The sequence below is a fragment of the Lynx canadensis genome, chromosome X (assembly GCF_007474595.2).
Source record: "Lynx canadensis isolate LIC74 chromosome X, mLynCan4.pri.v2, whole genome shotgun sequence".
Lineage (NCBI taxonomy): Eukaryota > Metazoa > Chordata > Mammalia > Carnivora > Felidae > Lynx > Lynx canadensis.
In genome coordinates this window covers 62,965,799-62,990,600 of record NC_044321.2, presented here as the reverse complement: position 1 = coordinate 62,990,600, position 24,802 = coordinate 62,965,799, and the positions used below count along the sequence as shown (strand labels likewise).

At 36.4% G+C, this 24,802-nt stretch overlaps 1 protein-coding gene across 4 annotated transcripts in view; it reads right to left on the bottom strand.

Moving 5' to 3' along the window:
• GPR174 (G protein-coupled receptor 174) overlaps positions 1 to 24,802 on the bottom strand; it is a 31,246-nt gene that overhangs the window by 3,495 nt on the left and 2,949 nt on the right. Inside the window, exons 2-3 of one of the 4 annotated variants that reach the window (XM_032592111.1) lie at positions 815 to 1,864; positions 103 to 468 (exon numbers count right to left, since the gene is read on the bottom strand). The exons of 2 other annotated variants lie outside the window; for them this stretch is intronic. The gene's annotated coding sequence lies outside the window, so the exon portion shown is untranslated. The remainder of the gene's footprint in view (positions 1 to 102; positions 469 to 814; positions 1,865 to 24,802) is intronic. One more of the 4 variants, XM_030305322.1, reaches the window with a different exon arrangement.

Sequence of the window (24,802 nt, the reverse complement as noted above, 5' to 3'; positions counted from 1 at the left end):
TGACTGACTTATTTCGCTTAGCATAAAACACTCTGGCTCCATTCACGTCTTTGCAAATCAGCCTCTCTATAAATAGTTCATTGACATGGATCATTTAGTCACCTCTTAATTATCCAAGATAACAAAACATAGCACCAGTAGAGAGAGTCCAAGTTCCAAGGTGGTTGAATCGACTGGGACTCATGAACTTTGTCTGAGGTAAATAAATTTTAGCTTAGGAACTGGGATAGTTGCCCCAAGGCTGCTGAAATCCAGGAGGATTTAACTGGCTTAAAGATATGTGGGAAGAACAAAAGTGAAATAAGAATTATGAAACATTCTGCTTTATATTATCAAATCCATGTGGCTTAAAGTGTGCTTTATTCAGCCCCTGAAGGAATTGTTATTGTTCTTATTTTGCCTCAATTGCTTCATAAGAAAAATAGCACATTTTGTTCAAAAACATAGTGTTCACTTTAACTAAAAGACCTGGCCTTTTGTAGCAATGTGGATGGAACTGGAGAGTGTAATGCTAAGTGAAATAAGCCATACAGAGAAAGACAGATACCATATGGTTTCACTCTTATGTGGATCCTGAGAAACTTAACAGGAACCCATGGGGGAGGGGAAGGAAAAAAAAAAGAGGTTAGAGTGGGAGAGAGCCAAAGCATAAGAGACTGTTAAAAACTGAGAACAAACTGAGGGTTGATGGGGGGTGGGAGGGAGGGGAGGGTGGGTGATGGGTATTGAGGAGGGCACCTTTTGGGATGAGCACTGGGTGTTGTATGGAAACCAATTTGTCAATAAATTTCATATATATATAAAAAAAAAAGACCTGATGTAAAATATGAACTATGCATCATACCGAAGAGGTTAAATACTTGAGATTTCTCAGTTAAGGGCAAAATAGAAACATGGTGTTATAAAATACAAGGAAACACAATTGTAAAGCATTATTGTTGAAAGAGTAATTAAAATTAGAGGTTGTTTAGCTCTGAAATTGAAATACGTCTTTGTAATATTTTCACAGGTAGTGATTTTGGATAGGTGACAGGCCAAATCAGGTGGCAGACTGATCAAAAGCCTGGGGTTCCAACCTCCTTTTAACTATATAGAAGTCACTATCTTCTAATGTCACTGAATAAAGATTAGAAATTTATACAAATATACGTCCAGTAAACCTTTATTGAACATCCGTCTTCCCTATCATGACCAATGACTCTTCTGGATTTCATTTGAGCTGTAGCTCTTTCCAACTATACATAAGAACTCTTCTCTTGAATATTTCTTTATCACTTCAAAATTCAACACATGCAAGTGATCTTTACTATTTATTCAGAATATGTCTTGTCAGATTATGTCACCTCTTTGGAAAAAAATCTCCTAATGACATTTTCTCTCAGAGGAAAAAACAAAGTTCTTTTCAATGGCCTACATCTTCTTACATGATCTGGTCCCCGTTACATATCAAGCTCACCTCCTAATATTCTCTTGCCCTCTGCTCCAGCCACTTTGCCATTCTTGCTGTTAGGTGAGCAGACCAGTAAATTCCTACTTCAAAGCCTTTGAATTGGCAGTTCCCTGTGCCTGAAATGCTTTAGACCAGTTATTTACTTGTTGCATTCATTCATCTCCTGCAGATATTTACCTAAATGTTACCTTTTGGTGAGGCTTCCCCTGATGTTTCTACTTAAAACAGCAGTTCTCTTCCAACATTCCGCATCTCCTTTCAGTATTTATTTTATTCATTTTCATTCATAATTAACATACCTTATGGTTTTTTTTACTTATTTTGTTTTTATATATTTTCCCTACTAGAATGTAAAGTCCATGAAGACAGGGATTCTTATGTTTTCTCTACTTTGCTGTATGCTAGAACCAAAGACTGCAAAACACAAAGTAAGTTCTCAGTATTAGTTGAATGAAATCGTCACAGTAATAAAAATTAGTTGAATATAAAAATCAACATTCCCAAACAAAAATTATCATCTCTCAAAACTTCAACCTGATTCTTCTCTAGGTTTCCTTATTGCTATTAAGTTCATCAATATTTTCCCAGGTTGTCTCAAAGTCTTGGAGGCATTGACTCTTTGTCACTCATTCTCCACTTCCAAACAAGTTTCTAAGGGGGAAATAGCATACTGTGGGGGAAATTAATGTATGTTTAGAAGGTAGACTGACCAAGGTTTAAATTTCTGATCTTTCAATTAATAGCTATGTGACCTTGGGTATATGACTAAACCTCTCTGATCCTTAATTTTCTCATTGGTAAAATCAGAATAATCATAGTACCTAACCTATAGAGTCAGTGTAAGAATTAATTGTGCTATTGTATGGAATCTATTTTGCATAGTGTCTGGTACATAATAAGTGCCCAATAAACACATGAGTTATAACTGATATTATTACTATTTTCTGCAATTGCATTATTTAACACAACCATCTCATTTTTAAAATTCACATTGTTTTTACTCTAGTTCAGGCCTTCATTAACTGAATTTGTCTCCCTATCCCATATCTTTTCCTAATCTATTATGTATAATGCCATCAGATGTTTTTCTGAAATGAACTTTTTAAAGAGCATTAATGACTCCCTGTTGCTCATCAAATCACAACGTGCATAGCCTTGTAGTCAATGGCCTCCTTAAAATACAGTGCCTCCTACTTTTAGAGTTTTGTCTCCCATTACTCTCCTGGCATGATCCACACTCCAGCCAAAAGGAACTCCTTACTGTTCAAACTGACCTTTTTTTTCTTTCCCACAAGCATTTGCACATTATGCTACTCATCCTGGAATATCTTCTTTTTGAATATTAGTCCTACCTATTTGTAAAAGCCTTTTTCAAATTTCCTGTTCTTCGTGGACACTTTTGTTATGCTAACCCCCTTTTTATTTTTTTTTTTATTTTTTTTTTATGAAATTTATTGACAAATTGGTTTCCATACAACACCCAGTGCTCATCCCAAAAGGTGCCCTCCTCAATACCCATCACCCACCCTCCCCTCCCTCCCACCTCCCATCAACCCTCAGTTTGTTCTCAGTTTTTAACAGTCTCTTATGCTTTGGCTCTCTCCCACTCTAACCTCTTTTTTTTTTTTCCTTCCCCTCCCCCATGGGTTCCTGTTAAGTTTCTCAGGATCCACATAAGAGTGAAACCATATGGTATCTGTCTTTCTCTGTATGGCTTATTTCACTTAGCATTACACTCTCCAGTTCCATCCACTAACCCCCTTTTTAAATACTCATTTATATCTCTCTCAAAGTACCTAACATTATCTACTTTTTAGTTAGTAATTTGTGTCTGTGTCTTATTTATGCCTCTGTTCCCCTGCCAATCTCACCTTACCACAATGAGGCCAGAAATCCCTTGAAGTGAAGGGCTGGGTCTTAAACACCTTTATATCCCCTGGAACACCTAGAGCCATGTTTAGAATGTGGTGGATTCAGCAAATATTTATTCAGCAAATATTTACTCAGCATCTACCATTTGCCAGGCACTATTCTTGGTACTGCGGATATTGACAGTGGAACAAGGTACATGATCTCTGTCTTCTTGGACCTTATTTTTCTAGTGAGGAAGAATGATAATTGCCACACAATATTAAAAAAAATATGTGTTCATAGGCAATGTACAATGTAGTCTATAAGCACAAAAGAGGGGAAACAACTAAAATATTCAGAACATTTTCCTTAAGTAAAGGGAACTTTACTACCCTTCTGAAGTCTATACTTTTCCTTTTGGTCATTCCCTCACTGCCCACATTTTAGTGCATTTTCATATGTATATCCTAGCCTGTAACCTTGAAATGCTCCTGAATAGAATGCCTCCCTTAAAATTCCTCTGGCTTCCTCTGGGAGAGCTGATGATGCTTACCCTTTGTTTAAACACCTTTATTTTCTAATAGGGAAAGTTACCTGGGATGACTGAAAAGGTTTTCCATCATGGAAAAAGCCCTAGTTAGCTGTTCCATAATGAATATAAATTGTCCATTATCTAAGAGTGTTGAATACAAAAAAAAATGAAGGAGGCATTTTTTTTTCAGAGCATGCCACTATTTTTTTGAGATTTTCCTTTCTCAGGAAAAAATCCATATTTAACAGGCACTGAAACAGACTCCAGTTTTGAATGAGATATTTATTTGAAGAAACTTGCCAGACTCCTTGATCAATTTTTTTTTTTTTTTTTTTGCTTTCAGGAGCTTATTCTTCCTTAATTTTACTTACTTCCTGATATAAGTAAAAAAGAAAAAAATGAAAAAAAGAAACAAAAAATGAACTAATGGACTAAATCTGTCCTCTTTCGCAGCAATCTGCAGGTCAGAAACTATTTCATATGGAGTTCTCATGGGAAGATATTATTTTCATTTATGAATATTTATGTTTATCCAAACCTGAAGATTCATTAAATTTCACTTACGATATGGTTCAAGTGTATTTTCCAGTAATACTATGTCTTTGCTTATCCAGTAAAAACATAACTCAAATGAATATCAGGGATAGCTTTTTGTGTTATTTTACTGAGACGTCCTTGAACAAGTTACTATTATCTATGAAGATGCTAGACTTTTATCCATCAAAATGTATTTCTGTACTTTAATAAAAGAAAGTGCATTATTAAAAATATTAAACCACCAAATTACCTAATTTTTAATGGTGGTCTTTGAGACCTATTAGTGACAAGGGAAGACTATATTTTCGGATGTGGAGTTCTGCCCAGCAACCGTCCAATCATAGGTCATAGGCAACTACTTACTCAAAAGCCAACTTTATTTTAGAATTCTGGTTAGATATATACTGTACTAAGCCAAGAAAAAGCAGACCTAGTGCTTTAAGTGACTGCAAATAATGTGGGGCTGAATAAGGTGTGTACATGTGTGTGGGAGGCAACTGTGCCACTATGATACATAAGTAATCACAAATATTAGATGGAAGAGAGTGAAACAACTTCTTCCTGATTCTTATTAGTACACAGAGCAAATATCAGGGATTCTTTCTAACTTTTGAAAATCCTTGAAGTCAAAAAGCTTATAATATTTCCATAAAATGTGTCTGACAACTGCATCTAGGTAAAGAGCTGACTACAGCACAGTAAGCAAATACTTTAGAAAGTCTTTGCCTGGATAATTCTCCTAGGGAATTCACCAGTTCTGCCCCACTGAAAATTAAAATAGAATTTTTATTTTAAAGAGGGGTTTTCTGCTTGGATACCACATCCAATTAGGTTTCCAACTTCTCATATTTGGTACCTCCTATGATTCTTTCATAAGCCAACTTCATAAAGGGGGGAAATAACTGTGTGTGGACAGACAGTGCAGTTATTATGAGCGTTGCCATTTTTCCAGGAAATTCTTTCATTTAGCTGGGTATAAATGTATTTGCTGAGATCTAAAGCCCCTTTCCTCTTCAACAGATAGTGTATCTTGTTACTCTGCTCTGAGTAGTACTCTTAATTACCCAGAGACAGCAAGGAGTACATTACCTAATCTGACATTACCAGTAAGTCATGCCCAGTCACATGGCCTTTCCTCAGATATCCTAATTTGTAATAATTTCATATCCTGGAGACAAAGTCACACCAAATGGTATTGGCAACCCTAGAGGCTATGAAATCTGCACTGATAATTAACAAGTAATATAGCCACTATCCACTTCCTTGCGTCTACTATCCATTAAACCATGTAAGTTTGTTCTTATACAGTTCCTCTCAGGGACTTGGTCTTATACATGTGATTTAAAGGTATTTATTTTAGGGGCCCCTGGGTGGTTCAGTCAGTTAAGCATCTGACTTCAGCTCAGGTCATAATCTCCTGGTTTGTGGGTTTGACCCCGCATCAGGCTCTGTTCTGACAGCTCAGAGCCTGGAGCCTGTTTTGGATGCTGCATCTCCCTCTCTCTCTGCTCCTTGCCTGCTCACACACTCTTTCTCAAAAAATAAATAAACATGAAAAAATTAAAAAGAAAATAAAGGTATTTATTTTTATTCTTTCCCTTTTTCTTAAGCAGTGTTTCTCAAAATGTGGTCTCTGGGAAAACTGGAGTGCATGTTAAAAATGAATATTTCCAGATGGAACATTATTTTTTTTTAATTCTATTTTTAATGTTTATTTATTTTTGAGAGCAAGTGGATGAGGGACAGAGAGGGAGACACAGAATCTGAAGCAGACTCCAGACTCTGTGCTGACAGCTGAGCACAGACGAGGGCCTGATGTGGGGCTAAAACTCAAGAACCCTGAGATTATGATCTGAGCTGAAGTTGGACACTTAACCGACTGAGCCACCCAGGCGGCCCCCAGATGGAACAATTCTTAACTTCCAAAGGACAGAGACAAGGTAGCTATATTTTAACAAGATCGCAAGAGAAACAAATCCAAGAGCTTTCAAATATGAGAGTCTTCCTTGAGTTATAAAGGGCAATTTCAATATCAATACAGTCTTTTTCTTAAGTTCCATACCAAAACTAGGTCCTTGTAGGGATTCTCTGTGCTTTCCTATCTCCATTGTCTGGGTTCTTGAGTTCTCCATCTGCTTAAAGTGATATATTCCCATCTTTACCTATTGAAATCCTGCCTATCTTCCAAGGCCACTCTTCAAAAAAAATGTCAACTTCCTCATGAAAGCTTTCATTATCTTCTGCCTGATTATGATTATATTCACCTGTGAACTCCTATAGCACTTTGTATTAGAAATATGCTTTCTTATTCATTCCACAAAATTGTTAGCTCATTACCAACAAACACTATTTTTTTATTGATGTATATGACCCTTTACCCCTAAAGTGCCTGGCTACTTTTCGTGTAGTAGGAACTCAATTTGATTCAACCATGTTTATTGAACATCTAGACCAGAGCTTAATACAATGGGAGAGAATCCCTTTATGTCTCATATATGGTATGCTATTTTACAAACAATTTGCATATAGCCTCATATTGTTGACTACTGTTTAACTTGTGGTTCATAGTGGGTCTCAAGTCTTTATTTATACGTTATTAAAATATAAGAGAAAGCAGTACATTACTTTTGATAGATATTATAAAACACTGAGCAGTTTAGAATTTACATGTAGCCAACTATCTAGCTATCAGTGTCTCCTATTTTTACCACTAGGGTGTATGTATCCTAAATTTTGGTTTGAATTACTCACCATTTCACTGAGTTTTATTTTAAATATTATATTTGAAATTATTCACTTTGTAAATGTGATGAGAAAATCGCAAGTTATGTTACAGTGGGAAAACTGTATGTATTTCCTGTTCTCAGTGCTGACATTGCTTTGGGGATTTTCCTCCACTCTTCTAAATGCTTATCTGGAGTTTCAGACCAGACATCAGAATTTGGACAAAAAGAGAATTTTTATTAAGGAAAGTTAAAAGCTTCCAAGTTTATATAAAATAAACTAAGATCCAAGATAACCAAGTCCTTCTGGCTGTTTTCATTTGCAGTCCTTTTCTTGCAATTTTCTCTTTGAGAGTGTTTCATATCCACTACTTTACAGGATTAATAGGCTGCAAAAGTGGAGGAATAAAGCAACTTTATGAGGTCTGGTAAAAAGAGCAAGAGTGGAGTGGAAAATTAAACCAGTCTCCACGGCCTCACTCCAGAGTTGGCTTTCATTTTGGGTGTAGGTGGCTACCTAATATGGTGTGATTTCCAGAGCTGCCAAAAAGTGCTTCTTTAAGAAAAAAGAAACTACAAATTCTTTCCTATTTGTTGGCTGGGGCCAAACCTCCTTCTTAACAAGACATATTCCTTATTGAGGACACATAGACTTGGAATACCAGACTTCCACCTTTAAAGATGGAGTCCAGGAACTTAAAACTGGCAGCTTTTCCTGGGGAATATCAGTACCCTAAACAAACTCAGTCTTTCCATATCATGTGTAATGGACAATAGAGTTCTTGTTGTTGTTGTTGTTGTTTGTTTGTTTGTTTGTTTGTTTTTTGTTGTTGTTTTGCATTGTGCTTTTCTGCTCAGCTTTTTTGTTCTTGATGCTTAGTACTTTTTCCGCCATAGTTAGTTGTATCTTACTTATATCTTAAGGCCATTTTCTCTGCACTACATTATTCAAAATCTATACCTTTTGTGTTAAAGAAGAAACAGATATTATGGAAGCTTCTCAGCAGATATTTGAGGTCTTTAGAAACTGCATAAAATCCTGTTAAAAATAATTTAAATTTTAAGATTTTAAATATTAAAATGCAAGTGACAAACAGAAGAGATTGTCTAGCTTTCAGTGATTACCCTAAAATATACCCATGTAGCTCTCAATAATTACTCTAAAAAACTGTCTATGAGACATTTGATATCCCAGTGAGAGGGCAATTAATCTAAAATATGGGATCTCATTTTTGGATTTTAATGACAAATGCTAGATCCTGTCCTTAGATAATACTTTTATATGGAACCATAAAAGACCGAGAATAGGCAAAGCAATCTTGAAAAAGAATAATAAAGCTGGAGACATCACAATTCTGGACTTCAAGTTATATTACAAAGCTGTAATAATCGAAATAGTATGGTACTAGCACAAAAATAGATGCATACATCAATAGAACAGAATAGAAAATCCAGATTATATCATAAGTGTTGGCAGAGAATTCTACAAAAGAGAGGAGTGGGCAGGAAACATAGAAGGCAGGCAACCAACATAATAGCTTCCACCTAAACAAATTTGTATTGATATAATCCTTTTAAGAACCTTTTCTCATCTAGACTCCAAGCTTCTTGGGGAGGGGTCTCCTTTAAAAGTGACTAGAGTTAAAATGCCAGCTTCAGTTGGGAAATCTTGAACCACTTGCTTTCTGTTCTTCTCCCTACCCTAACCTCAGTTTCTTCCTCTTGTACAATGAGTACAATAATGTATACTCCTGGGGTGTATTGTTAAAATTACCTGAAATATCCCAAGTAAAATCCAGTAAGACAGTGCTTAGCACATAATAGATGCCAATACATATCATTTGTCCTTTTCTTCTGGCCTCCAACATATGCTAAATAAGATGTTTGGTATACAGGGACTTCTCAATAAATGCTTTAAAAAGACTTGATGAAGAAAAAATAGTGAGGATAAAATAGACTAGTGTAAGCCAAAGGCATTCCCAGGAGCCCAGAATCCATAGTAGTCTGTCATGGGGGCTAGGAAAGAAATCTACTGGTCCTTTGTTGTATGTGAAGGCATAGCCAAGACTATCCAAATACTACTGGAGTGGGACAGATATGTGAAGACAAACTAGAACAATATTTCATAGGGACAGAATTCAGTGACTGAGTAGAGTTACAGACTAATCATAAACATCACCAGACGAATCCAGCTGGACAGAAACAGATTTAATTAAAGTGGTGAATATTCTCAGGCACTTTTAAAAAAATCTTTTTACTGGGGCGCCTGGGTGGCGCAGTCGGTTAAGCGTCCGACTTCAGCCAGGTCACGATCTCGCGGTCTGTGAGTTCGAGCCCCGCGTCGGGCTCTGGGCTGATGGCTCAGAGCCTGGAGCCTGTTTCCGATTCTGTGTCTTCCTCTCTCTCTGCCCCTCCCCCGTTCATGCTCTGTCTCTCTCTGTCCCAAAAATAAATAAACGCTGAAAAAAAAATTAAAAAAAAAATCTTTTTACTTATATTTCATGGACAGGAATCATGTAGGATATCAAAAAGATGGTGGGGGTCACTTCATCAATTTCTTCTAGAAAAATCATATGCCCTAAAAGTATTCTGGGTTACTTTCTGTTTTTTTTTCAACTCCCAAGACAGGACACATAAGCTGAGAGAAAGCAGGGTATAGGGGGGAAAATACAAGTCATAGACATAGGACACCTGCTTCTAGTCTTCACTTTACCACTAATTGGTGAAATAACTTTGGAAAAATTACTTTTATCTCTGGGCCTCAATATTTCATCTGTAAAATTTAATAGTTAGACTGTATTATCCCTGAAGTTCCTTTGAGTTCTCACAGTTTAAAACTAGTACAAAGCTTGATTTTATTAGCCTGGGAAGAAGGTGAATAAGTGGATCCTAAGTTTACCTCCACCTAGGAATACGCCAAATAGCCACACCAGTGCATCTAACCCAGGCAACAACCCAAAGCTTGGCAAAACAGACTTTCCATAGTTAATCCTAGAGAAGAGATCACATAAAAATGGTAGTAGGGAAAGAAATGTGGTTATGAACCAAACTCCTGGTCAGAGTAACCACACATGGGAGGGACACCACAAGCATGGAAAAGAAGAGGAATAGGCCCCACAGCAGGCACCCCAGATACAAGGGACCTGCACTGGGCAGATGAATCCTCATAACATTTGGCTTTGAAAAACAGTGGGGCTTAAATTTGCACTTTTACACTAAGAACAGCTTAACTCTGGGTGCTTTAAAAATCAGCATTTTTTTAAAAAATTTTTTTCAACGTTTATTTTTTTTTGGGACAGAGAGAGACAGAGCATGAACGGGGGAGGGGCAGAGAGAGAGGGAGACACAGAATCGGAAACAGGCTCCAGGCTCTGAGCCATCAGCCCAGAGCCCGACGCGGGGCTCGAACCCACGGACCGCGAGATCATGACCTGGTTGAAGTCGGACGCTTAACCGACTGCGCCACCCAGGCGCCCCCAAAATCAGCATTTTTAACTGTGGAAGAGCCCGAGGGAAAATTGAATCCCAGCTATTAAAGAGACAGTATAATAAACAACCCACCCTGAAAGATACAACATAGAAGCAGCAGTTTAAAAAGTGTCTGAAGTATATGGGAAGGAGATTTATTTACTAATTTCAGAACATGTGCTGAAGTAACAAGGATATTTAAAATACTTCAAAGACAAAATAACTGGTGGGCATGACTTCTCTCCCCATTGCCAACCTAAATAGCCAGATACCTGCTGAAACCAACTTGAACACTCTTCACCTAGTTTGCAAACACTGCAGGCCCCATCCCCATGTTCTGCATAGTTGCCTATCCAGTCCAACCCACTCAACAGTAGTCCTTCCAAAGTGAATCCTGCCCTGGAGAGAAGGAAAGATAACTACACACACAACCCAACCATGGCCCCAGCAGTGGGATGGGGACAGATATCTTGTCTGACTGCCAGCTCCACCTGCCAACAAAACTTCACAAAGAGAAAGCCCTTTTAATTTGGGGTCACTGCAACCCAAAGAGACAAACTGAAGGCAAACATCTAGGTCTGACTGCAGGTTCCACCCATCAAGTAAATCTTCTCAGGGGACAATGTAAGGAGAACACTCTGAAGTTCAGTGCAAAAGCAGCCCCAGAAAAAAGCAGGCATCTGGTCTGACCCAAGTATAATAATAAAGCAACCCTAGACTGGCCCCTTCAAGGTACAAGGACAAAAAACCTGCCTACAACAGGCAAAGTAGGCCCTTACAGCCTACTGGACTTAAGGCAAACACAGTTCAACCACCATAGTAAGGTGCATGCAACACACATAGAAGACACCCCTGAAGTACCTGGTTCCAGTGACCAAGAGACATTGCCCTACAGTGCACTGCAGGACCTCATCTTCATAAGGCCATTACTGTCAAGATCAGACCATAACTGAACTTCCTAATACACAGAAACAAACACAGAAATTTAAACAACATGAGGAGACAGGGGAATATGTTCCAAGCAGAAGAGCAGGGAAAAATCACAGCAAAAGGAGTTAAATGGAATGGAGATTGGCAATATGCCTGAGACCTTCAGCAAAGAGACAGAAAATGTAAGAGAGAGAGAGAGAGAGAGAGAGAGAACCAGTCAGAGATGAGGAACTCAATAACTGAACTTAAAAATACACTAGAGAGAATATATAGTAGAGGAAATAGGAAAACAGATCAGAGACCTGGGAGACAAGTTAATAGAAACTAACCAAGCTAAATGGCAAAGAAAAATTAATAAAAAATGGGAATAGGTTAAGGGAACTCAATGACTTCATAAGTTGTAATAATATTGGAATTATAAGGATTCCAGAAAGAAAAGAAAGAGAATAAAAGGATGGAAAATTAATTTGACAAAAAAAAAAAGCTGAAAATTCCCTAATGTGGGGAAGGAAACAGACATCCAGATTCAGGAATCACAGAGAGCTACCAACAAAATGAAGCCAAGGAGGTTTGCACCAAGACACATAATAATTAAAATGGTAAAAAGTAGTGATAGAGAGCTTTAAAAGGAGCAAGAAAAAAAAAAACAGTTACATAAAAGGGAAACCCCATAAGGCTGTCAGCTGATATTTCAGCAGAAATGTTTTCAGGGAGTGGGATGATATTTTAAAAGTGTAAAAAAACTGTAAAAAAAAAAAAGAAACTGTAAAAAAAGAAAAAAAAACTGCAGAAAAAAAATTCTATCAAGCAAGGCTACTATTCAAGATAGAAGGAGAATTTAATAAAGAGTTTCCAAGACAAACACAATTTAAAGGAGTTCATCACCACTAAACTTACCTTACAAGAAACATTAAAGGAAATTCTTTGAGTGAGAGAAAATGCCATAATCAGGAGAAAATTAGAAGAGGAAAAATTTTTACAAGTACATAGAAACATAATAAAAGTAATAGATTGATCACTTATAAAACCAGTGTGGAGGTTAAAGAACAAAAGCAGTAAATCAATTATATCAACAAAAATCAGTCAATTAATTCACATAATAAAAAGATACACAGTATGACATCTATACATATAACATGGAGGGTAGAGTAAAAATTTAGTGCTTACTTAAGATGGTTTTAAACCTAAGCAACCATCAACATAATATAGATTCCTATATACATAGGGTGTTGTATATAAACCTAATGGTAACCACAAATAAAAAAAACCTATAATGGAATTGCAAAAAGTATACTGAGAGGAACCCAAGCATATCGCTAAAGAAAGCCATCAAACTATAAGGGACGAGAGCAAGAAAAAAAAAGGAACAGAGAAAAAATACAACTGTAAAACAAGTAACAAAATGGCAGTAAGTGCATACTTATCAATAATTACTTTCATTATAAATGCACTAAATGGAGCAAAGACACAGGGAGAAATAAATGTACAAAAAAGCACCATCCATCTATATTCTGCATACAAGAGACTCATGACAGACCTGAAGAAATCTGCAGATTGAAAGTGAAAAGATGTAAAAACATTTATCATGCAAATGGAAGGGGAAAAAAAAACTGGTAGCAGTACTTATATCAAACAAAATAGACTTTAAAACAAAGATTGTAACAAAAAACAAAGGACACTTTAAAACAAAGATTGTAACAAAAAAACAAAGTATTCTTTCATGTAATCATGAAATAATCAACAAGAATATATAACAATTGCAAATATTTATGGACTCAGAATGGGAACAGCCAAAGAAATAAAGCAAGTATTAACAGATATAAAAGCAAAAATCTATAATACAATAAGGGACTTTAACACTCCACTTAAAAAAATGGATAGATCATCCAGACAGAAAATCAACAAGGAAACAGTAGCTTTGAATGATACATTGGAAAATATGGAATTAATATATATTCAAAACATTTTATTCAAAAGCAGTCAAATGCACTCTTTTCAAGTGCATATGCTACATCTTCCAGAATATATCACATATTAGGCCACAAAAAAGCCTCATTTTTTTTTAATTTATTTTTGGGACAGAGAGAGACAGAGCATGAACGGGGGAGGGGCAGAGAGAGAGAGGGAGACACAGAATCGGAAACAGGCTCCAGGCTCCGAGCCATCAGCCCAGAGCCTGACGCGGGGCTCGAACTCACGGACCGCGAGATCGTGACCTGGCTGAAGTCGGACGCTTAACCGACTGCGCCACCCAGGCGCCCCAAGCCTCATTTTTTTAAAAGTCAAAATCATATCTTGATTCTTTGTCAACAGCAATGGTATGAAACTAGAAATCAACCACAAGAAAAATCTTGAAATAACACAAATACATGAAGGCTAAATAAATGCTAGTCAACCATTAATGGGTCAACCAAGAAATCAAGGAGAGGGGCACTTGGGTGGCTCAGTCGGTTAAGCATCCAACTTCAGCTCAGGTCACAATCTCATGGTCCATTAGTTCAAGTCCTGCACTTCAGATTCTGTGTCTCCCTCTCTCTCTACCCCTCCTCTGCTGATGTTCTATCTCTCTCTCTCAAAATTAAATAATCATTATTTTTTTAAAGAAATCAAGGATAAAATAAAATAACAAATGGAGAGAAATGAAAATAGAAGCACAATAGTCAAATATCTTTGGGATGCAGCAAAGGCTGTTGTGAGAAAAAAGATTATAATAACACAGGCTTACCTAAGGAATAAAAACAACTTCAAATAAATAACCTAAACATACACTTAAATGTGCTAGAAAAATAAAAAAAATCAAAGCCGAAAGCCAGTAGAAGGAAGGTAAAAATAATGATTAGAATAGAAAGAAATGACATGGAGCCTAAAAAAACAAAAAACAAAAAACAAAACAAAACAAAAAAACAGATCAATAAAACTAGTAACTGTTTCTTTGAAAAGACTGAAAAAAAATTGTTAAACCTTTAGCCAGGCACAAAAAGGCAAATAAATAAAATCAGATGAAGAAAGAGAAATAGCAACTGACACCAGAGAAATGGAAAGAATTTGTATTGACATGACAAAAAAATGTATGCCAAAAAATTGTACAACCTAGAAGAAATGTATAAATCCATGCAAATAATAATGCTTCTAAATAGAATCAGGAAGTAATAAAAAATGAAAAGACAGATTACTAGCAATGAAATGGACTCAGTAATCATAAACTCCCAGCAGACAAAGTCCAGGAACAGATGCCTTCATGGTGAATTCTACCAAACATTAAAAGAAGAGTTACTACCTATACTTCTCAGAGCATTTCGAAAAATAGAAGAGGAAAGAAAGCTTCCAAATTCATTCTATAAGGCTAGCATTGCCCTAATACTAAAAACAGTTAAATACACTACATAAAACTACAGACCAATATCTTTAATGAGCCTAGATGAAAAAATCTCCAACATAATATTAGCAAACCAAGTCCAATAATACCTTTTAAAAAGTCACTAGGTCACCTGGGTGGCCCAGTTGGTTAAGTATCTGACTTCAGCTAAGGTCATGATCTTGTGGTTCATGAGTTCAAGTACCACATCGAGCTCACTGCTGTCAGTATGTCAGCACAGAGCCTGCTTCAGATCCTCTGTGCCCCTTTCTGTGCCCCTCCCCCACTTGTGTTCTCCAAATAAATAAATAAATATTTGCTAAAAATCAGTCACCATGATCAAGTGGGATTTACTTTTTTTAATATGAATTTATTGTCAAATTGGTTTCCATACAACACCCAGTGCTCAGCCCAACAGGTGCCCTCCTCAATGCCCATCACCCACCCCCCTCCTTCCCACCCTCCCATCAACCCTCAGTTTATTCTGTTTTTAAGAGTCTCTTATGGTTTGGCTCTCTCCCTCTCTAACTTTTTTTTTTTTCCTTCCCAGGCACATGAAAAGATGCTCAACGTCACTCCTCATCAGGGGATTTACTTTAGAGATACAAGTGTGTTTTGATATTCTCAGATCAATCAATTAGATACACCACATTAACAGGAGAAAGGATAAAAGCCATATGTTCAACTCAATACATGCAGACAAAGCATTGACAAAGTACAGCATCCGTTCGCGATAAAAACCCTCAACAGGGGCGCCTGGGTGGCGCAGTCGGTTTAAGCGTCCGACTTCAGCCAGGTCACGATCTCGCGGTCCGTGGGTTCGAGCCCCGCGTCAGGCTCTGGGCTAATGGCTCGGAGCCTGGAGCCTGTTTCCCATTCTGTGTCTCCCTCTCTCTCTCTGCCCCTCCCCCGTTCATGCTCTGTCTCTCTCTGTCCCCAAAATAAATAAAACGTTGAAAAAAAAAAAACCCTCAACAAAGTAAGCTTAGAGGGAACATACCTCAACATAACGAAAGCCATATAATGAAAACTACAGCTAACATCATACCTATGGGGAAAAACTGAGAGTTTTTTTTTTTCTAATATTTGGAACAAAACAAGGAATATCCATTCTCGCCACTTTTATTCAACATAGTACTTGAAATCTATCCACAGTAATCAGAAAAGGGAAAAAAAAAGGCATCCAAATTGGTAAGGAAGAAGTAAAACTGTCACTATTGGGGCGCCTGGGTGGCTCACTTCGGTTAAGCGTCCGACTTTGGCTCAGGTCATGATCTCACAGTCTGTGAGTTCGAGCCCGGCGTCAGGCTCAGTGCTGACAGTATCAGAGCCTGGATCCTGTTTCAGATTCTGTGTCTTCCTCTCGCTCTCTGACCCTCCCCCCTTCATGCTCTGTCTCTCTATGTCCCCAAAATAAACAAATGTTAAAAATAAAATAAAATAAATAAAAAAACTGGCACTATTTGCAGATGATATGATACTCTATATAGAAAACCCTAAAGATACTACCAAAAAACTGCTAGAACTGATAAATGAATTCAGCAAATTTGCAGGAAACAAAATTAATATAAAGAAATCTTTGCATTTCTGTACACTAATAATGAAGTAGAAGAAAGATAATTAAGAAAACAGTCCCAATTGCAATTGCATCAAAAATAATAGAACACCGAGGAACAAATTTAACCAAGAAGGTGAAATATGTACTCTAAAACTATAAAATACTGATGAAAGAAACTTAAAATGACACAATGAAATGGAAAGATATTTCTTGCTCACCGATTGGGAGAATAAATATTGTTAAAATGTCCATACTACCCAAAGAAATATATACATATAATGCGCTTCCTATAAAAAATACCAGCAGTATTTTTCACAGAACTAGAACAAATAATGCTAAAATTGGACATGGAACCAATAAAGACCCCAAATATCCAAAACAATCTTGAAAAAGAAGAATAAAACTGTAGATATCACAATCCCAGATTTTAAGATACACTAGGAAGCTGCAATAATCAAAACAACATGGTACTGGGACAAAAATAGATAGAGATAAGTGGAGTAGAATACACAGCCCAGAAACAAATCCACACATTATTATTAATTAAGCTATGACAAAGGAGAGAAGAATATATATTGGAAAGATATGGTGTTGAGAAACCTGGACAGCTACATGAAAAAGAATGAATTTGGACGACTTCCTTACACTATATACAAAAATGAACTCAAAATGGATTAAAGACCTAAATGTGAGACCTGAAACCATAACATTCCTTGAAGAAACATAGACAGTAATTTCTTTGACATGGGCCATAACAACATTTTCCTAGGTATGTTTCATCTGGCAAGTGAAAACAAAAGCAAGTTAAATTGTTGGGGCTACACCAAAATACAAGACTTGCACACAGTGAAGGAAACCATCAACAAAACAAAAAGCAACCTACTGAAAGGAGAAAGTTATTTGAAAATGATAGAATAGGGGCGCCTGGGTGGCGCAGTCGGTTAAGCGTCCGACTTCAGCCAGGTCACGATCTCGCGGTCCGTGAGTTCGAGCCCCGCGTCAGGCTCTGGGCTGATGGCTCGGAGCCTGGAGCCTGTTTCCGATTCTGTGTCCTCCCTCTCTCTCTGCACCTCCCCCGTTCATGCTCTGTCTCTCTCTGTCCCAAAAATAAATAAAAAAACGTTGAAAAAAATTGAAAATGATAGAATAATAATGGGTTATTTCCAAAATATATAAAGGACCTATACAACTCAACACACAAAAAACGATCTGGTTAAAAATGGGCAGAGGACCTAAAACTTTTTTCCAAAGAAGACATACAGATGACCAGCAGACACATGGAAAGATGCTCAACATCATTAATCATCAGGGAAATATATATCACAACCACAATGAGATATCACCTTACACATGTCAGAATGGCTAAACTCAAAAGTACAATAAATAACAAGTGTTGGTGATGATGTGAAGAAAAATAAACACTTGAGCACTGTTGGTGGGACTGCAATTGGTGCAGCCACTGTGAAAAAAAGTGTGGAAATTCCTTGAAATAGTTAAAAATATAATTACAATAGATTCAATAATTCCACTACTGGGTATTTGCCCAAGAAATGAAAACACTAATTCTAAAAGATATATATACCCCTATGTTTATTGCAGCATTATTTACAATAGCCAAGATATGAAAGCAACCCAAGTGCCTATCCTTAGTAAATGGATTAAAAAAGGTATAGAAAGCGATATTACTCATCCATAAAAAATAATGTGATCTTACCATTTGCAACAACATTAACTGACCTAGAAGATATAATGCTAAGCGAAATAAAGACAGTGTCTCTATTTTTTTAAGCTCAAAAAGACTGAGATTTTATCAGTGGATTTAAGCTAATGTATCCATGACCAAGAAGTAGAAGATATTATGCACAAAACTTCACTGAGACCATGCAGGCACTTTCCCAGGAGTCTTATGTTTTTATAATTTTTTAATGTTTATTTATTTTGAGAGGGAGAGAGAGAGAGAGAGAACGAGTTGGAGAGGGGCAGAGAGAGAGGGAGACAGAATCCAAGCAGGCTCCAGGCTCTGAGCTGTCAGCACAGAGCCTGACACAGGGCTCAAACCCATGAACCATAGATCATGACCTGAGCTAAGTCACACACCTAACTGACTGAGCCACCCAGGTGCCCCAGTAGTCTTGTTTTAAATAATTCATGGGAACCATCACAGATCCAAGAAAAACGGAGGACGGTACCAAGGGAGGAGAGTAAGGGAGAGGTTTTAAACAATTTGTACCCTTCATATATTACACTAAACTTTCTCATCAGCCTACACATGGAGTAAATAATTCAACAAGTTCAGTCAACACAATCGTCTTGAGCATCTGGAGCAGTACGCAGTTTTTCTTTTTTTTTTTTTTCTTTGTCAGTATGCTGACAATTCAATAAGCCTTATTATATATTTTTTTCAATTGCTGGTAGAAGTGATTGAATATTTTTTTAAAATATTAAATTTAGAATTATTTATTAATAACCTATTAATCTATATTAATGCTTTGTTGTTAAGAACAAGTAACTGAGGGCTAGAGAAAGTAAGGTATCCCTTCTTAGTTACATAACAACTTAATGGCAAAGCCACTACTAGAACGTACATTTTAGTTAAAAAGCTTTGGGTTCTTTTATCCACATCACACTTCCAACTCTACACTCTCTAATATATTAGTGGATACTTTAGGTCCTCATATAGTCAGACCATTTGGATGTAAGCTTTGTTTACTTTATTAAGGGCTGTCAATCTTTAAATAGCACCAGTGTGTAAATCATTGAAACACATGTCCTTCATTTTGTTTCTTCAATGCAATAAGAACCAGTGTTCTTACTACATGCAGAAAAAAAATCAACACCTATTCCTGTCTCTTCCATCTCTCTTTTATCCCCATTCCTACATACAGAAACACAGACATACAGACATCCATTTTCACTGGCATGCAAGGCTGGATAAGTAACGAAAATGGGACAAAATGTTCTTTTTGTCCAGTCCTTTCCTGCTGCTACAATTTGCTACATTATCAGTCTAGGGAAAAAGAATTAAGTGACGAGATGAGCAATACCTCATTGTAATCAAGTTACCATGCTGGAGAGAAAAAGAAGACATGCCTCTCTACTTGAAAACTTGTGGACTGTCAGCAGCAACACAATACACAAAATGAGAGAGAAATTGAATAAAATTGATTGCTAAATTGAGCAAGTCAAGTACTAAGCTCTATAGAAAGCTGCCATATATGTAGGGTACAAACCCAGCATAGTTTTTAATGTGGTTGGGTCATTCCATATGGCCTTTCTAAAAGCAGTTATTTTATTAAACCATAAACTCATATTTCTATTTCTTATTTTTTCATCTTTAACCTTATAACAGTTATGTTCCTTATAAATAATTTAAGGTTGAAGTTTGACCAAGCATAATGTTTCCATGTGCTGAAAGAAATCTGACAGGTGGAAGGCAGGTGTAACCTTACTTTTCCAGTATAATTTCAATCCAATTGCACATGACATTTTGCAAATTTTACGGAAGAATTCTAAACAAAGTAATTAGAAGTATCTATTAGGTATTTGCATGGTGATTAATACCCCTGAAGAGAGGTGCCCTCAATCATACTATTCTCACAAATAGTGAAACTGAAAAAATGAAGAAGTTTACTCCTTTGTTCAGGTTGATACCCCTAACCAGTCCCAAAAGAGTACAATCTAAAGCTCAAATTTCTGATTCGTGCTTGCCGAAAATATAATTTAGAACAGAGTTCAGGGAGCATGTCTCAAGGTTCTTCCTCTACTTCCTCTTAGATAAGAAAGCATAGACATGGAGGGTGGGGTATAGAGAGCAGGAGGAGTGTGGGGAATACCCACATAATCACGAGACAGACTATCCTAAAACCTTGTACCTGTTAGTTAGTTAGTTAGCTAGTTAGTTAGTTTCTCAGAGTTCTGTTGATGTTGGGTCAGTTGGTTACAACCATGAGCTCCTAAACTTAAGTATGTGAATTAGATTTCATTAATTCTCTCTGTAATATAGCATATATTGTATTCTGAACCTGTGACAGTCATCCTGTAACTACAAAGCCTTGGTCCTATGGAAAAAAAACTCCAATTATTAACCATACTACACTTGAAAATAGTAAACACAGTAAATATTGGTTGAAGAGAAAGTATTTATCTATGCTTTCTATGATCCCCATTTTTAATCTACTTTATTCCCTATTTTATCTGTTTTACTCCCCCCTACTTCTTAGTTCACATGGCTTCAATATAAGAAAAGAATAACCAATTTGAAATTGGTACATATTAATCCCCATGACCTATTTTAAACCCATCCCACCATCCACCTCCCCTCTGATAACCATCAGTTTGTTCTCTACACGAGTCAGTTTCTCATTTTTTTTGTTTCTTAAATTCCACATATGAATAAATCATGTGGTATTTTTCTTTTCTCTGACTGATTTCCTAAGCATAATACTCTTAAATTCCATCCACATCATTGCAAGTGGCAAGATTCATTCTTTTTTTATGACTAATATTCCATTACATATACATATGGTGTTGTGTGTGTGTGTGGTGTGTACATTCACTTTTAACATTCATCAGTCACTGGACACTTGTGTTGTTTCCATAATTTTTCTATTGTAGATAATGCTGCTATAGACATCAGGGTGCGTGTATCCCTTTGAATTAGTAGTTTTGTATTCTTGAGGTAAATACTTAGTAGTTCAATAGGTCGATCATAGGGTAGTTCTATTTTTAACTTTTTGAGGAACTTCCATGCTATTTTCCAGAGTGGCTGCACCAGTTTGCCTTCTTACCAAAAGAGATCCCCTTTCTCCACATCCTTCCCAATGCCTGTTGTTTCTTGTGTTGTTGAATTTAGCCATTCTGACAGGTCTGACATGATATCTCATTGTAGTTTTGATTTCTATTCCCTGATGATCAATGATGTTGAGCATTTTTTTCATGTGACTGTTGGCCACCTGTATGTCCTTCTTTGGAAAAATGTCTATTCATGTCTTCTGCTCATTTTTAATTGGATTATTCTATTTTGTAGGGTTTAGTTTTATAATTTCTTTATATATTTTGGATAGTAAACCTTTAATCAGATATGTCCATTTTGCAATATCTTTTCTCATTCTTTAGGTTCCCTTTAGGTTTTCATGATTGTTTCCTTTGCTGTGCAGCAGCTTTTATTTTTATGAAGTCCCAGAAGTTTATTTTTGCTTTTGTCTCCTTTGTCCTCGGGAGGATATAATCTAGAAAGAAGTTGCTATGGGCCAATATCAAAGCGGTTACTGCCTGTGTGATCTCCTAAAAACTTCATGATTTCAAGTCACCACATTCAGGGTATTAATCCATTTTGAATTTAGTTTTGTGTATGGTGTAAAAAAGTGGTCCAGTTTTCTTTTCTTTTCTTTGTTTTTTTTTTTTTGCACGTTGGTGTTCATTTTTCCCAACACCAATTTTTGAGAAACTCTCTTTTTCCCATTGGATATTTTTTCCAGCCTTTGTTGAAATTTAATTGACCATATAGTTGTGGGTTAATTTCTGGTTTTCTATCCTTTTCCATTGATTGATGTGTCTATTTTTGTGCAGCACAATACTGTATGATCATTAAGGTTGTAATATAACTTGAAGTCATAAATTGTGAAGCTTAATTTAAAACAAAATTTTTTCTATAGTTTGTAGTCACTGTCTTGCTATTTTATTTCACCTTTGTAATCAGGTGTCTCTATTTAACATATTGATGTGACATCAACCACAAATGGTCAAGAAAACATTTCCCTTCTGGAGGTTTGGAATTAAATGGCTGTTGAAAAAAAAACACATTTGATAAATAATAAATCAATTGATCTTTTAGATGTCATTTATTTTCTGGCACACCATTTGGTCTGACACACTCAAAATAGAGGGAACACTTCAGCGTAACAGATTTTCAGTTTTAAAGACTTGGGGTGCCTGGTTGTCTCAGTCAGTTAAACATCAGACTCTTGATTTTGGCTCAGGTCATGAATCTCACAGTTTGTAAGTTTGAGCCCTGCGTCATGCTCTACCTGGAAGTGTGGAGCATGCTTGGGATTCTCTCTCTCTCTCTCTCTCATCTCTCTCTCTCCCTCTATCTCTCTTTTCTTCCCCCCACTTGCATATGTGCTCACTCTCTCTCAAAATTAATAATAAACTTGAAAAAAGAAAGAACCAACTCACAGGTCACCTTGTATCACCTAAAAATGAGTAGATATTCCAAACAGTAAATAAGTATCATTAATGTTATCCTATAAATTAAAGTGTAAGAATTATTTTAGCATATAAAAATAAGTCATTCACCTATGAGAAATATCTGGTAAAAAAGGGGGAAAACGTGTACTCTAAAAACTATAAAAAGAAAACTATGAAAAAACTATGAAAGAAATTGAAGACAACACAAAAACCTGGAAAGACATGCCATGCTCATAGATTGGAATACAAACATTGTTAAATGTCTATACTACCCAAATCAATCTACATATACATATACATATACATATACATATACATATCCGTATATTCAGTCAAGTGTCCATTGACTGATGAATGGATAAAGAAGATGTAGTGCTATATATCACACCATTATATTTTCATATATATAATGGAATATTACTCAGCCATCAAAGAATGAAATCTGTCATTCACAATGAAATTGAAAGGAATTTGGGATTATTACTGCTAAGTGAAATAAGTCAATCAGCAAAAGACAAATACTGTATGTTTTCACTCATAAGTGGAATTTAAGAAACAAAACAAAGGAGCATAGGGAAAAATAGAGGGAGACATACTAAGGATTAGACTCTTGACTATAGAGAACAAAGTGATGGTTACACAAGGGGAGGTGGGTGGAGGAATGAGTTAAATAGCTGATGGTAATTAAGGAGTGCACTTGTGATGAGCATGGAGTGTTGTATGGAGGTGTTGGATCACTAACTTTAATACCTGCAACTAATACTATACTATATCTTAGGTAACTTGGAATTTAAAAAAAAACATTTAAAAAAGAAATATCTGGTAAATATGTTATTAGCTTATGAGAATATCATGAATAGATCTACCAAGTAAAGCTGAAAAGAGTTTTAACTGTGTAACTATAATTATAACTAAATTAACATGCTCTCTTCTGCTTCTGAGAATGTGGAAGAAGCCTTACCATTCCCTTTCGTAGTGTGGCATTGAGCAAAAGCTTTCGGAAGAAACGAATATATTTTTCAAGAAGTAAGGAAGGAATTGAAGGGCTTTTTTGAGTTCATGACTTACATTGCATATATTTTAAGGTACCTAGTGAGATAGTAATTATGCTGTCCAAGATACATTTGAGCCCAAATGGACAGCATTGGCTCATGTTCTGGGCCTCAATCATGCTTTCATGATCCACCTGCCGATCATGGCCAATGGTTTAAACTTTGTTTCCTCACTAGCTAGTTAGATTTAGTGAATTTCTTGGCCTGTACCATCCCCAGACTTGATTTGGTTAAATTCCTGTACTTCTGATGATTTCTCAGGAACTCTGCATCTTGATTTCTGGCTGATACTAAGGCAGTCATTGCTACAAGTAAAAGTTATTCCTCTGAAGCACACTCTCCTCTATGGATTATCTTTCAATGACTATACCAAGAAAACCCACTTTAATTTTCAAGTCCCAGATATTATGCTGTTATATGATAAGCAGTAATAATCAAGGCACTAATGACTATACCCTTTTCTGTATTCACATACTACCAATTATTATAATATTAACTTCCTCACACTTTATTCTAAGGCTGTTTTACCTTTATTTTTACCCTGTAATCTTTACTCCTTTCTCAAATTTGGAATATCCTAGACCTCAGAACTTCCTGAGTACTTTCTGATGTTTTATAGCTTTCCCAAACTGTTGCACTGGCACATGATAATGCACAAAAGCATCCAGTACATGGGTCTGTGTTAATGTTTATTATATCATTTTGTTTATATTCATTTTAATTTTGGGTTTTTTCTGTGGGAACAATAGAACAATTTTCTCCTATTCTTGCAAGAAAACCATAGTAAAGCCCAGCAAAGCAAAATTTGCTAAATTATCAGGGCCCTTGGGATGAAGCCTGAAGTGTGCCCCTTCATTCTTGAGTGATTTCAAAAGGACATCTTTAACATTTCCCAATGATTAATATATGTCTCTTAATCCTTAAGCCTTATTCAGCAGTAATAAAAAAGTAAAATGAGCACTGATGAGGTATCAGAGACCTAAGTTGCAGTCTTTTCTCTGTCATAGACTCACAGAGGTACTTGGTTCGGTCACTTCAATTCTCTGAATCTCAGCTTTTCCAGCTTTAAAATGCAAACTGTCAATCTGTGTCACTTTTCAAAGCATAAAAGAGTCTTAGGTGTTTTTCCATTGCTCCTGTAAGTGACAGGTTTTGAA